Source organism: Cyanistes caeruleus, chromosome 5 (assembly GCF_971803275.1).
Source record: "Cyanistes caeruleus chromosome 5, bCyaCae1.hap1.1, whole genome shotgun sequence".
Lineage (NCBI taxonomy): Eukaryota > Metazoa > Chordata > Aves > Passeriformes > Paridae > Cyanistes > Cyanistes caeruleus.
This window is the reverse complement of record NC_141705.1, coordinates 33285838-33300664: the sequence shown is the minus strand read 5'-3', so window position 1 is coordinate 33300664 and position 14827 is coordinate 33285838. Positions and strand designations below refer to the sequence as shown.

The 14827-nt window shown below is 33.8% G+C and overlaps 1 protein-coding gene across 15 annotated transcripts in view; it reads left to right on the top strand.

The window, feature by feature from the left end:
- The window catches only part of TENM3 (teneurin transmembrane protein 3), an 843796-nt gene that overhangs the window by 246978 nt on the left and 581991 nt on the right, over window positions 1-14827 (top strand). For all 15 annotated transcript variants that reach the window (XM_086889918.1, XM_086889906.1, XM_086889899.1 and 12 more), the window contains one exon: window positions 2044-2201. The gene's annotated coding sequence lies outside the window, so the exon portion shown is untranslated. The remainder of the gene's footprint in view (window positions 1-2043; window positions 2202-14827) is intronic.

Sequence of the window (14827 nt, the reverse complement as noted above, 5' to 3'; positions counted from 1 at the left end):
ATATAATTGTTCAGAGGAACAAAGGTTCTCTGTCTCTTCTGCAGTTTAGTGTATCTATTATATTTTCTTAATCAATAGAAACAGCTGATAAGAAAAGAATTATATATTACTAGTAGGAAAGCCCAGATAGCAAGACTCAGGCCTTTTCTTTCAGAGTATGCAAGTAATATGTCCTGGATAAATTCCTTTTTCTTTTCATTTAAAACAACCTACCCATCATGTCAGCCAATATTAAACATTTCCTCTCATGAAATCTGTTATCATGTGAAAAATAACTTACAGAGAAGTAAATACCAGATTTTGTAGTATGCATATATTCATAGCAGTACCATATACCATTTTGCAACTATACTATTTTGCAGAATGAAAGTTGAACTTTTAAGTAGTAAGTTTCAGTATTAACACTCTCCAGAATGTATTGATGTGTACTTCCAGCATATCTGATAAAGCAGCCTGCTGAAATCTACCAGTAAATACAGCAGTAATATTCCAAGTCGGTATTCTGGAGAGTGTTTCTGTGCCTACTCTCTAGAAAAAAATTCTTGGCTGCAAAAATTTACAAGAAATAATTTCTTTACAAATATTAAATTTCATTTGGGCATGAAATATTAAAAATATTTCTTAATGGCATTGACATACATTTTCTGAATGATATTAGTGTAAATTATTGTCCACATTTTTCTGCATGTCTTTAAAAGACTGATTTCTCCCTCACTATAATGTTAATTTCATAATTCACTCTTATTTAGAATAAAACAATTTAAGCAATCTACCAGCAATAGCATCTGCTTTTTTTGCTGTTAAATTCCGTGTTGTTTTTCATTAGTTCTCAGGTATATTGATTAGATTGAAAATTTATAGTATATGTTTCTCAAAGAGGTGTTTCATAAAAATATCTGTCTCTTAAATGTATTTACAGATAGTTTAGTAAAAGACCATGAAACATAATAGCAATGAAGAAGGTCATTATCCTTGTTCTACTATTCCTGGATGCATAGTTGATATTATTCTTTTTGACATACCTTCCCTTCATTCTTCTGTGCAATAACCTTTATATAATTTTTATTTATACAATTTTAAGTATATTGTAACTTGTGTCCTTCAAGAAACTACAATATTTATACCACTGAATTTTTATGACCATTTTTATAACTGTTTTTTCTTCTTTATTTTCATGTTGGAGCTTGTTTGTGGTTTTTTGTATTGTCTCATCCTTCCTAGTCCAATCTAAGTGCTGTTTTGATTTTTTTTAATTAATACATTATATTTCTTATTTCAGCCATAGCCAAACAAGGTTTTTTCTTGTTCTCTGGAATGTAAACTTATTTTTTCTCTAAGTTTTACCCCTTTTCATGCCTGAGTTATTAGCTGACATGTTTATTTTCCAGACCAGCCCTTAAAATTTATAAATGATATAATCAATTATTAATACTTTATTTCCCTAGAGAAAACTAGGCAGAATATTTGATTGTTCTCAGATAAGTCATGCCATGAGGAAAGATGGGCAGGTGACACCAGTTAGCCCAGCTTGTTTCTAACCTCTCTTGAGCCCTGAGATGTCTGAGGCCAGCCAAATCCGCCTACGTGTTGTATCAGCGGTGAAAGGCACTGACACGTTGTGCGCGCCCACTTGGCCCCGCTGCTGAGTTTGCATTGGTTTGCTTCTTGCACGCGCAGTCAGAGCCGGTCTGGGCTAGGAGAGGGAAATACAATCTAACTTCAGCTGTGTAACAGCCTTCCCTCAACATCAGCCTAGCATCAGTAATTTCACAAGGGTTGAATAATCACATTGGCATTCATACAACCTGGCTGAAATCTGAGTGGTGTGTGCACACAGTATTACAGAACTTGTCCAGTTTTTCCAGGCAGGCCTACAAATACAAGAATATTTCTTTCTTCTGAAGGGCAAGAAGTAGATTTATGTCCTCTGAATTGTTACTAATAAAGTCCCATAGCTGTTCATTTTTAACTAAAGGACTAGTTTTATAAGTAGATGGCACACTGTCTTCTAGACTCTAATTAAAACTTATTTTTGGTCCTTAGGTGTAATGACTACTCTTCTGAGATGAGCTCTTAATTAATGCACAGAGATCCTGAAAGTCCCACCTCTCAACAGTCATGATTGACATCCAAGGATACAAAAATTGCACTAATTGAGCTTTCCATTTATACACTTTTCTGCAGCCATCTCATCAGAAAAGGTAGGAGAACAGATGAGCACAAGAACAGTTATTTTTCAGGCATCTATATTCTCCTGAGGGCGGGGAGGGGGGATGAAATCTTGCAGAACTGTGGAACATTTTTAACTATAGGAGTCAATTCTTCAGATTTTAGATGTAAGATTTGCTTTTCTATGACAATTATACAGTTTTTGTTAATTCATATACAGTTGAATAATGGCACAATATTCAATATCACAAAAAAAGAATACCTTCTAACTCAGTGGGCAATGCTTTGCATCATAAATAGGGTTGTATAGCAATATATACTTTCTGAATAGAAGTTGTGTGAACTAAGACAATGGGTGAGTAGTGGCTTTTCTGGAAATGTTCTCTTAATTTTGACCCACAGTCGGTATCAGAGATTTTATAATATTTGTAAAGAAATTATTTCTTTCTAGATCCAATTTAGTACTTCAGTAATAAACTTTTCTTTATAATTAATTTAACTGCATATTTTTCCGGGGTTAGTTAAGATGAAGTCATTGAATAAAGTCCAGTCTTTTCATTTGAGCTGAAGCCCACAAAAAGGTGCTGAGAAGAACACGGTAGGTGAAAAGGAATAACAAGTTCTGGAAGTTATCAGGGATATTTGGCAGAGCAACTGCATAGCAAATGGTATATAGGAAGTACAAGATGCAGCCAAAGGGGAAAATAAAAATGGAAAGAAGGCCAAACATATGCATACATGAAGATTTATCTATGCTTTAAAAAGTAATCCATGGTACAGTAAGAAGATTTTCAGTCTCAGAATACTTTTCTGACAATGTTTTTTTGACTGGATAACTTAGAACACTTTAGCTTATTTATTCCTTATTTACAGCTTTAATTTCTGGTGACTTATAAAAAATGTAAGTGAAAATGAATCTCATGAAATAGGCATCAGATTTTCATGAAAAAAAAATCCATTCCATTTCAATGTTTATATATTTCTGATAACTCTGCTTGTTTCTAGAAATGGGAAGTACTCAAGGTGTGGGGGGAAAAAAATTGGACATATTTCAGAATCCTTTAAGATCCTAAAAAGGAGTCAGCAGTTTAATTGGGGGAGGGGAGTTAAGCTGGGAGGCTAGAGGAATTAGACTTTCTTGGGGAATGTCCATACTGAAGAAGATTAAAGTATAAATGCTTACTGGCATATGCTTAAAACTGGAATAGAAACAGGTCTAGCTGTTTGTAGCTAGATTAAGGGATCCATGGGAAACTGTAAATGTGCATATTGTGGGGTCCAGGCTCTCTTTAACTTGCTGAGATTTTTTACCCCTCAGCTGCAGCATAAAGGCTATAGAGAAAGGGTAAGAAAAGAAAACTAAAACAAGGACTACATAAGGGAGGTCCTGGAGAGAGAGCCATCCCATCAAAGCAGTACAATAATTTTGCAACATTCCCTTTGTGCCTCAAAAGGTTCTGAAAATGTGTATTTTCTGCACAAGATTACAGAAGGGGGCACACTGGGAGTATGAGTACAGAATGATTTATGAGTCCAGGCCTTTTTATTTCTTCTATTAAAATATAAGGACAAAGTAAACTTAAATTTAGAGTTAAGACTACAGAGATATAAATGGAGGCTAGGAAAAATAAAGTAGGAATTAAAAATTAAATCATTAGAAAAGTATTTGTTTTAAATGCTCTTCATATTTAGAATAACTTTATACTAGTAGGATTAATGCAAAACTACTACTAGATCTTCTATGAGAATGTTAATTTTAACTTCTTTGTGAAAAACATTGTCCAAAGTAACCCATTGCAAATTTTTATATTTACCTATACTTTGTAATGTTACTGTGAATATCCATATTCATTGCATGCATGAGGCAAAATATCTAGGTTTTGAGTAAATTATTCTCTTAATTGCTGCACATGCAATTTAACTTTCTCAAATAACCAAATTAGAGTGCATATTATCTCTTCTCTAATTTGGCTTCTTTGATAAAGATGAATTGTTTAAAACATTTTGGTAGAACCAAAAGATGTTTTAACTTGTTAAAGAGAACAAAGATACTTTTGTACAACATAATACAGCCACTAGCATGTCAAGGTCTAACTTTATTATCACGCCTTCAGAATTTGTGTACTTTTATACTCAAGAACTCACTGGAAGTTGCATTAGGCTGTATATATGTAGAAAGAGCTATTAACAGGAGATATTCGCATACATTCAGAGTGCTGGCAGTAATTTTAAACTGTAGCTAAAATGTATTTTGTGCTAATTCAAAAAAGTAGTTCTGGCTATAACAGCAGCTTTAAAGATCGTAGCAAATGTCAGATCAACTGAGGCCAATGTATGCCTTTTGCTTTTGGTAATCAATTAGACATTAATGATAGGTATTTCATTTTGAATAGCTGCAACAATAAATTATTCCCAGGGTAACATGGTGGAGCCTAGTCTCCTTTGGCTTTTGGAACCAGTAAAATAACAGAACATCAGTCAAGTTAATAAAGTGTGCCCTTATTACACATTCTGCATCTGTATATAAACTGCCAGCATATGATCAAAGGCTGCAGCTGTTTCAGTTATATCACAGTCACATCATAGAAATTTTATAGTTACAGCAGAGAGAGTTCCAGGGACAACCCAGTCACCTTGAAGATATACAGAGTTCAGTGAAACCTCATTAAATTGCACCTTGATATTATATGAAGCTGGTAGGACATCTGTTAAGTATGGTATATATAATTTCCATGCTAAAATTGTTTTGTATGCATGTTTTATGCATCTTCTCAATAAATCCAGGTTGTGTTCACACAAAGCTGCAGAGTTCCATGTTTACATATTTTCATTTTGAACTGGTAGTTGCCAAAACCAAAGGATTATTCATAGACAAATGGCTGTGTTGTATTGCACATGTGAAGGCCATGTGAAGGCATTAATAAAATATGAATTAGTAATTAAAATATTTTGAATGCAAGCTGGAATATTAAAGTGTGTTTTCACAGCTGTTGACATGTTTTTCCATTTCATCTCATGCAATAATGTTTTGCTTAAGTCAATTGGTTTTGTAATTGACTTTTTACAAAAGAGGAATTTCATGTAGTCAATTTTCAGTTGTAATCAGACTTGTTTTAATAACAGATTACCTCTTCTATCATACCAAGTTTCAGTCTGAGAAACAAGAAGAGAGAGAGACCTTAGTAAGAAAGTGATTCAAAGAGATATTTCTGAAAAATATGTTTTATATATTAACATAATGTTCCACACAGACTAGCTAACTGCTGTATTGCAACAAAATTAAACTTGCAACTTCCTTGTCTAGAATTTGAAAGATACTCTAACATCAGCCACATTGTTGTTTTAGTGCCATATTAGAATTCATCAAAATAGTAAAACTTTATCATTTAGGTAGCTAAGCACAATAAATAGGCAACCACCTAATCTGAGAATTGAGTCTTAATATTTTTAAAGTATTGTGGGATTTAATTCCCAAAGCAAAATGAAGACAAAAAGAACTGCCTAAGTTTACTCAAGCAATAGTTCTAATAGAAAACACGGCTTTGTGTTATTAGCTGTTTTTCCTAAACCTATTCTCACTTTACAGATAAAGACACATCTGTGTATTTGTTCTGATAATTCTCAGTGCATGTACCAAAAAAAAAAGAATGATTTGTAAAACTAAAATAAGTTAGGTGGGATAATAATCTATTATGGTAATAGTCAAATTGCTTGTCATGTCATGAAGGGTTATGCTTTAATTAAGCAATAAGGCATGACAGGGTGTGAATTACAATGTAATAATTCTTGTCTTGTGTATTGTTAGGCAAGAGGCCAAAGGCCTAGTGCCACTGAATGCTGCAGGAATGAATTATTATGCTGTAATTTAAACAATTCAATATCATATTGCAATAACTGTTAAATATTACATTTTAAATTTAAAAATATGTATTAAAATTTTTCTATACCTTATTGCTCCTCTAGTAAACTACTAAGTTGTAAAGGCTATCACAGAAAAAGAGCGTTTTCTATTTAGTATATTATGTTTAGATTTCTAAAGAAAATAAACTTTGAACACAGTTGTTTCTGAGATATTTGAAAGACACTATTTTGATACCATTCCTTCCTAAAATGAACAGAAAACATACAGTTCTAAGGAACAAACGCTCCCTAAACTCTTACTTTGAATTGTAGTCTAGTTCTGTCCAATGAAAAGAAATGGCTTTGTGAAATTACCCTTACCTAGGAGCCTTGCATTTAGTGTAAGCTTTGTTTTCACCTTTTCTTTTTGAAAACACATTTTTTCTTTTTCCCATTCCTCCCTATTGACAACTTTTCAAAAAGCACATCATTTATAGAGCCCTTCAAATTCATGTTTAGGACAAATGCTTTCTTAAAAATTTTATTTTATCTTTTCCCCATCTTCAAAAGCAAAGTCAATAAGAAATCAAAACTACAGGACTGTGAAAGACCTCCCATTACATTCCTTTGCTACAAAGCACAAAACCAAAGATACTGTAAATAGTTGTAAGTGTTAAAAAAGGTGATGAATATTGATACTTTTCTGCATTTTCATCTGTTATAAGGTGCAGGTAGAAAACACCGTGTAGTTGAAACGTACAATGCATATTTCCCAAAGAAATATGTTAAGAAATCATACCTTGTGGGCCATGTTATAATGTTATTTCACAGTTTACATGCCTGTCTGGAAAAAGTTCAGCAGGTTCCATGCCTTAACTGGGAGAAGTTAGAAGCTTCATCGATTGATACATTTATTTGTTTGTAGCTTGGTGACATCAGTCATGGTAGGGGTATCAAAAAAAAATCCCAAAACTATTTCTTCATACCTGTTAGATGCAATAGAACTGAACTGAAATATAGAGGCTTTTCTCATTCTTTTGCATTGCTTTTGCAGCAGTAATGTAAATCAATACAGCTTCAAGATGTCACAGGTCTGCTGTGCCGTATCCCTCCAATCTAAACCTCTCTATGTGTTCTGCTTTTTTTTTATTTAGTTGTGTTTTCCTCTTCAATCTGAGGCTGACTATTGCCTGACGCAGTACTGAAAATCAGACACAGGAGCAACTTGCAAGTTGTAAGATTGACTCCTTAGCATATTGAAATTTGCTATCGTTAAGTAAAAACAGAATTTGCCAGTTGACTTAATCACATTACAACTAATATACTTCCATTCAGTGTTGCAATATTTGCTATGATAATACTTGCAGACTGTGTTTAATGCTCCTTTTTTCTTATCATCACTTCTGTACTGCAGTTTGGATGTAGCGGTAATAATAGATCTCATGTAAGAAAAGGGTGGGTGTTTCTGTTAGTACATGAACAAAGAGAATTTTTTTTTCCATAACATTTGAATTATAAGGAAATTTGCCTTCGAAAGATTCTTTGTACACTAAGAAAATCTGTCACTATGACACAGTTCACAGGAGGAAACAATTGGTTTAATTTTCTCATTAGTTGAGTAGCTTCCTATTCTTCCTAAGTAGAATTCATCAAAAATAAACTATGTTTGACTTCTGATATGCTTCACCACAGACAGTCAAAGCATTTGCATTTTTTTCATAGTTATTAGGCCATATCTACTTGTTAGCTTTCAGCAGTTTGCTTTAACCTTAGACTGAAGTCTAGATAAGGATTCACAGCAATTATTCATCACCAAAATAATTTTAAAGCTTGTAAGTCCTATATACTGATGTTTTTACTTCCTCCATTTTTTCATACACAAATCTGTATAAATACTGCATAGTTTTAGAAGTAAAATCAAGCAGCAACAAAAATGTTCAGGGCAAAGAATAATAAACTGCCATTTCAAGCTTCTGTTTTCAAAATAGTAATGCTTCTGATGTTTGATTAGCAATGACATATTATATGACAAAAGGAAAAAAAAGGATTTAGAAATGGAAACTAAAAATAGTTGTGTAGTAATTTAATAACCTGGCAGATTTTATTCCATCTGTTTGGAAGAGTTTGAAAGCCATTTCCTGCTGCCATTCACACTGCAGAGGCTTCAGAGTTCAGAGATGGAATCAAATACCTGATGTGAAAATCTGCTATTATGATTCATATCCAAAGATTCATATCTTTGCCTAGAATATTTTGTAGGTTTATTTAAAAAAAGAAAACTTGGATCTAAAAGTTTAGGATTATTATTTATCTGTGATATTGTCAATGCCACACCTTGAGGCAGAAAAAGTACCAAAACCATTTATTCCTTTCAAATTATGAAAGTTGTTGAAAGTATTCTATGTGAGTGGGCAATTCAAGAAACCAGGTTTCTCAGATAGGTGGTCCAGGATTCAAATTCCATGAACTTTCTTTCTGTACAGTACTTTCACCCTGAAAGTAAGTACAGTGTGGCATTGACCTATCCTTTATTGTCATTCAGTGCTGATAAACAAATTGGGGGAACAGAACATCAGTCAAATTAGTGGACAGAAGGTATAAAGGAGCACATGTGTAGCATAAACCTCTGGCTGATGAACCGGCATTGCAACAAACCGTAAGTACAGGCATGCAGTGTTCTGATGATGGCTTAGCTGAGTAACCCCCATCTATCTGTTTACAGCTGGATAGATGCTATAATTGGTTATTTCTAGGTGATATTTTACAGGTGTTTGACAGATGTAAGAGAACATAAATTATGTTTTGTCTTTAATAATGGAAAAAGCTCTAAGACTGATGGTAACGTTAATCGAATTGGCAGTATCAGACTGGGGGAGTGAAAACATAGGTTAGAAGTCTACACAAGCTGCTGTCAGCACTATAAACTGATTTTACACAGAATAGGGTCTTTTGCATTTGGCCATTCAGGAAAAGAATCAAGGGAACACTGAAACTTCATTGGCAGCTGGAATTTGGTTTATGGGTTTTTTTCCCCTAAGGTGGTCAGAAACACAGATAAGTGTGTTTATAAAAAAAAAAAAAATCTTCCTTTTCAATAGCATTTTCATGAAAAATTAAAGCCCTTATGTAATGCACTTTCCACCCATTTGCACATTCTCATGCTCTTTGCAAGTTTTAAAATGCTCTGGCCCAAGCTTATATTTTATTTCAAATGAAATACTAGTTAGAAATTAAAATTAAATAGTTCATTTTAATCACAACAAAAAAGGAGTACTGATAGGTCTACCTGACAGTGAAGTGGTTTTTTATGTTTGTCTTTTAGAAAATTTTATCCCTAATTTTTAGGAATCTTTGCAGCTATATGATGAAACCAGCACGACTATTTATTCTGATTCTGCAGGATGTGCACTTGCTCATATATTTTTGGAACTGGGCTAAAGCAGGGCTCTAAGGGTATAAATTCTGGTGCTAGATTATCTTATTGACCAACTTGTCTGTTCTGTCAGATAACTCGTTTCCTGTCCAGTCTCTGCAAAACAAATGTGATATTTACAAATACATGTTAATTGAAATAACACCTGTGTTAATGATGACCTTAAGCATAAGAATCTCCCATTGTAAAGACTCACATTAGAATCATTTATCAGGCTTAAAATTAGCGTGATGGAGTAATTAGAAGTTCATAAATTCAGATGACCAACTCAACTAAAGCCAAACTCACAACAGGTTATTATGTTTTCTTATTGCAATAATTTTTTTTGTCCCAGTAAATAGACCTTGGATATAATAAGACTATCTCAAGCAAACAGATTTGTTGATGTGCAAAAATATTCTTGGTGTATGTTACCTGGACTTTAAGATAGCCAGCTGAAGGAAAAGGACCAGGAGAGTTATTAGCACCATGCTCTAACCAGATGAGCTAGTCTCAGTTGCTGACCCATGTGTATATTTTAAGTATAAAAAATATGGACTGCAGTCTCATAAAGTAAATTTTTAAAAATATCTTGAAGATACAGTTTTCCATGTAGTACAGCAACGAAATTATTTCCTTTGATAGATCATGCATATATGAAGTTGTAATTAAGTCATGCTAATTTGTATGAGGAAAACTTAAGTTCAACTTTTCCTTTGTACAAAGCTTATTCTAAGCATTCCTTCCCTTGCTCATTGACTTAGCATTCACATTTTGGCAGATATACATTGTGATACAATATTTACCTTTGTCACTTAATTTTGGCCTAAAAAATCAATCCCAAATGTGACACTCCTGCATATATGTCCCCATTCTAAAAGTAATTGCTAGAAATAAATAACAGTACCTTCAGAATTTGGATACCTGGAATCCATTAAAAAAAAGTAATCATGAAGTAAAATAAATAATTTAGTATTCCTAGTGACGTGAAAATGAAAAAAAATATCTCAAGCATTGCATTAATATTATTTGTCTAATACTTCAACTTCCTTTCGATTTTGTGTTAGAAAACTGATCGACTCAGACCTGATTTTAGCCTTTCCATTTATAAAGGAAGGATTTTTTAGATCTATAACTGTGTGCTGCACACCCCAAGGTGGCTTGAACAGCCAATAGGAGTAATAGGGGTGATTAAACCTTGTCACAGGGGGTTAGATGCGGTGCTTTCTTCCTACATGACAGGCTGTGACAGTCAAACAGCACTGAAGCAGAACAAACGACAGTGGCAGTTTGCTGTGAGCAGTGCTACTGTCACAACTCCCACTAGAAAGCTAAACGCTAGGTATTCAGCTCAGGGAAGTTTCAAATAGACCATGCAAATTCTGGTTTCAAAAATTTCCCTGCAAATCAGTAGTGACATGCATTAACTGCAGAGTGATTGTGTTATTGCGTGAGTGATTGTCCACTGTCGGATGCTGGCCATGATCATCGTTTATGAGTGACACCGCTGATCCATTTACATTTGTGCTTAGCTGTTCCTGTTATGGGAAATCTCCCTTCATTTGAGAGAGCTGCTGTACTAATGCAATTAGAATAAAGGTTGTCATCACTCTTTAATGATTGCATGTGTTTGTCACTCTGAGTAATTGTACAGGATGAGACAAACAACATGCACCTGACTGAGCCTAGGATAAAATCATGTATTCTAATATATTAGCTTTCATGCCTGAGTAAAAAGGACTGACTTTAAGAAGACTACAGAAGAATAACTTTGAATTTTTAAGATTCCTCATATGGCAAAAGTTAATCAAGGAAATGCACCCCAAAATTCATTCTTTTCAAGTACAGCATTCCAGGTTTTTGCAACAAAAAAGGAGAGGGAAATTTTACAAGAAAAGGAAGCTAGAGATCTTAGTAGGCTGCATGTGAGAGAGACATAATATGAATACTTTGTTTCTCATTTTAAGCTGAAGTCAGACTGTATTCCAAACCCAAAAGAGTAGTACTGGGTGCCCACATTTAATTGTATTTAATTCTCTCAAGAAGAGCAGAAAGGGGTTGGGAAAAGTTCAAGACAACCTCTCCAAAATCAATAGCAAGAAAATATAGGTAAGAATATTTTCATTATTTCAAGATACATCTTTTCTGACTATAGAAGTGTTACCCTTACATTTCTAACTGCTCTCACAGAAAGTAAGTAATTTTGAAAAAAATTTGGTTTAAATTTTTCAAGTTACTGTTTGTTGCTTTTAGCAATAAGATTAGATGAAATTGTCTCACTTTAATTGAAGAGTAGAACAGTGTAGTTGATGTTGGACTGAAAATGTCCCTTCTAAAAGGACTGAAACCCGCCTTTTGTACTTATTTATTTACAATTAATACAAAGCTGCCATTTCTAGTCAGAAAAAGTTTAACCTTTTAATATTATTTTTTATTCTTACTAATCTTTTCTAGAAGATTGTTAACAATTAGTTTTTCAACATTTGTTTTTTAGCATACTTTTTTTTTTTATTTAATGTAGTTATAGCTATTAAACAAGTAAAGCCTTACATGTACTTTCTTATAAATTCATGTCCTGACTGCCAAACCTAGCATATTTTTCAACTCTAAAATCAGTTAAGAAAAATGCTATCTTATTAAGGCAAGAATGCCAAAGCTTATCTTCGATCTGGTCATGTGCACCCATATTCAGTGAGCTACCCTTGCACTGCCAGACATGTTGCTTCTTGCAACTCCTGAGCTCTACTCTGCTATACCCAAAGCAGTAGTAACAGCTGTGATAACATTTCCTGGTTGAAATACTGATATGACACTCCACTCTTTCATGACAGGTCATCTCTTTCACTCTATTCTTTCTCTGGCAAACTCTTTAAGATTTTTCACAGAAGAGATCAGTTCTGAAACAAAGACAAAATTTGGTCTCTGACATACCTGTCCTTTCATTAGCCCTTTTATGCCCTTGTTCCTGATAGCATTTGAGACGTGCTGGGAGGGAAGGATTTGTAGGCGAAAATGCCTGAGAAACTATACAGGGAGCATTGTTTCCATCTGGTGAACATTGTGTGGTTCGCCAGAGAAAAACTCATACCCATCTGTCTTTTCTGGGTACGCAAGAAGAGATAGTTCTCCAATAAATATTATCATTGCAGGAGGAGTGGTTGTGAGATGAAGTGGGACTTTCACCATGCAGTAGTAAATAAGGAGCTTCCTTTTGGAACAGATTTTTCAGCTGCTGGTATCTTTTTTTTCTCATGGCTCTTCCCAGATTTTTGCAGATCCTCAGAGGGTTGGCTTGAGGATGTCATAATCCATAATAAGTCACTGAGCTAGGACTTCAGCCTTATAAATCAGAACAGGAGTTTATAAGAGAGAAGGATGATAATGGCTGCTTCAAAATTTGCACTCAAATAAAAAAAAATATATTAATTACAACCTCAATAACATTAAATTGTTTGCTTTGTAATTTCAGCCCATTAAATTATTAGTAGAAATTTATTACTAGGATTTGAGAGTCATCCTGAAAAACAGACATAAGCATTCAGTTAAAGTCTCTTCTACTCAAATACCAGCACAGAGTATTTCACAAGGAAGTATCATTTCTTTAAACCAATGCAATTTTTAAGCAGAAAAAGCTAGAGGAGGTGATACTAATATCAATATGAAATGATTTTTAATTAGTGACATTAGGTTAGTAAAACTGACAGCAGCTAAGAGCGTAATCATGTTCAGAAAGCTACTCAGCGGTTTGTTTAAAATAAGTCATTAAAATCATGATTTAGTTGTTCTGTCTTGCTTACCCACCACATAAGCAGTTAATACAAAACATTACATTTTACTGTTATGAAAGAAAAAATGTCGTTTTTTAAAAGAGCTGTAAATTAGGTTGTGCTGGAAGCATCCATTTTCTTGCCTCCATCACTGCCAACTCCCACTGTTTTCTTTGATAAATGATTTGCAGACTACTATTATTATTTATGTGTTTTACAATTACTACGAATGACACCTCCCCTTCCTCAGCCCTAAGCCACAAATCTGAAATGAATAAATGCTGTTTATTGTGACAGTCTGCCTTTTGTCTGTGGAACAATGACAAACTACACCACTGACAGCCAGTTGCCGTTTTTAACTACTGCTCTTGAGCTCCGTCTTTGAGTGTTCTTCAGAACATGACAACAGTCAGTGTGGAATAAAATGAGTGAGATTGTATTGTGTTTGTTTAGCATGCCGTGACACCATTGTCCAATACACTGAGTAAACAGGAAGAATAAATTACATAACCACGAGCTCTTCTAGTTCTCTGCATTTTATTGAGATTTGTACAACTGTGGTCATATAAAAATTAATATCTTGTTGCTTTTTAGCAACAGTCATTTTGATATCCATATAGCGAATTGCCTTCTCACCAGAATTAAGTGAGGGAGAAAAAATAAAGGGAGAACTTTAAATTATTTGTGAAATCTAAGAACATTTCTATTTTCTCTGAGCTCTTCAGCAGATCTAAAGGCAGTAAGGAATGACTTTATCTGTGAATTTTATAAATGTCTTCTGATCTGCAGCTAGTCAGTTTTAAAGTGCAAGAATGACCTGTTTAATATCTAATTGTGTCTCACAGAGTGGAGTTCGTAGGTAAATCATTATTTATATTTTGACTAGACCATGGCTTTTATCTAAATGCAGAATCGCTAATATGCCATTGTATTTTTTATTTAATTAATGTAATTTTCTCTCAGAGTTTGAACATTAAACTAGCATTTCATCTTGAAACCAGATGTTATCCTTTTTTTAATGCTTCTCCTCCCTTTACACATACCTGGTGCACGTGTGTGCATGTGTATGCGCACACAAGCATCCAACAATGCTAGCTTTTAATCTTTTCTCTGTACTTATGTGTGTTTGTGTGGATGAACAAGTAGTGCATTGGTGTTTTACTTAAATCTTTAAATACCACAACATCACAAAGGATCTTCTGGCATTTGTATTACTTTATTAGAAACTTGTGCTTCTATTAGTAATGGAATAGAGATGTTCAGTGTAAAATACTGTGTCCAGTATCTGACCAAAAAGGACTCTTTACCTGAATTGCATACAGTATTCTGACCAATCTAGGTATTTTAAAATTCCTCAGTTTACATGTGACATTCAATATTTTAATATTTTTTTCTCCAAGCAAAGGTAATGGAGAGAATATGGGCAAATTCCAAGCCTGCATTGCTGCTGCCAGTTTGTAGAAAATGTATTTCTAATTGAAAAGACATAATCTGCAGTCTTGCTTGTAATTTACCATAATTTAATCCATTAAAAATTGCAGTTAATTTTTTAATGCATCTCCAATTAAAAATTTGCCTTCTCCACTTCACCTATCTCTATCTCCTTCCTTATTGTCTTTTTTTAATTGAATTCCCTTTG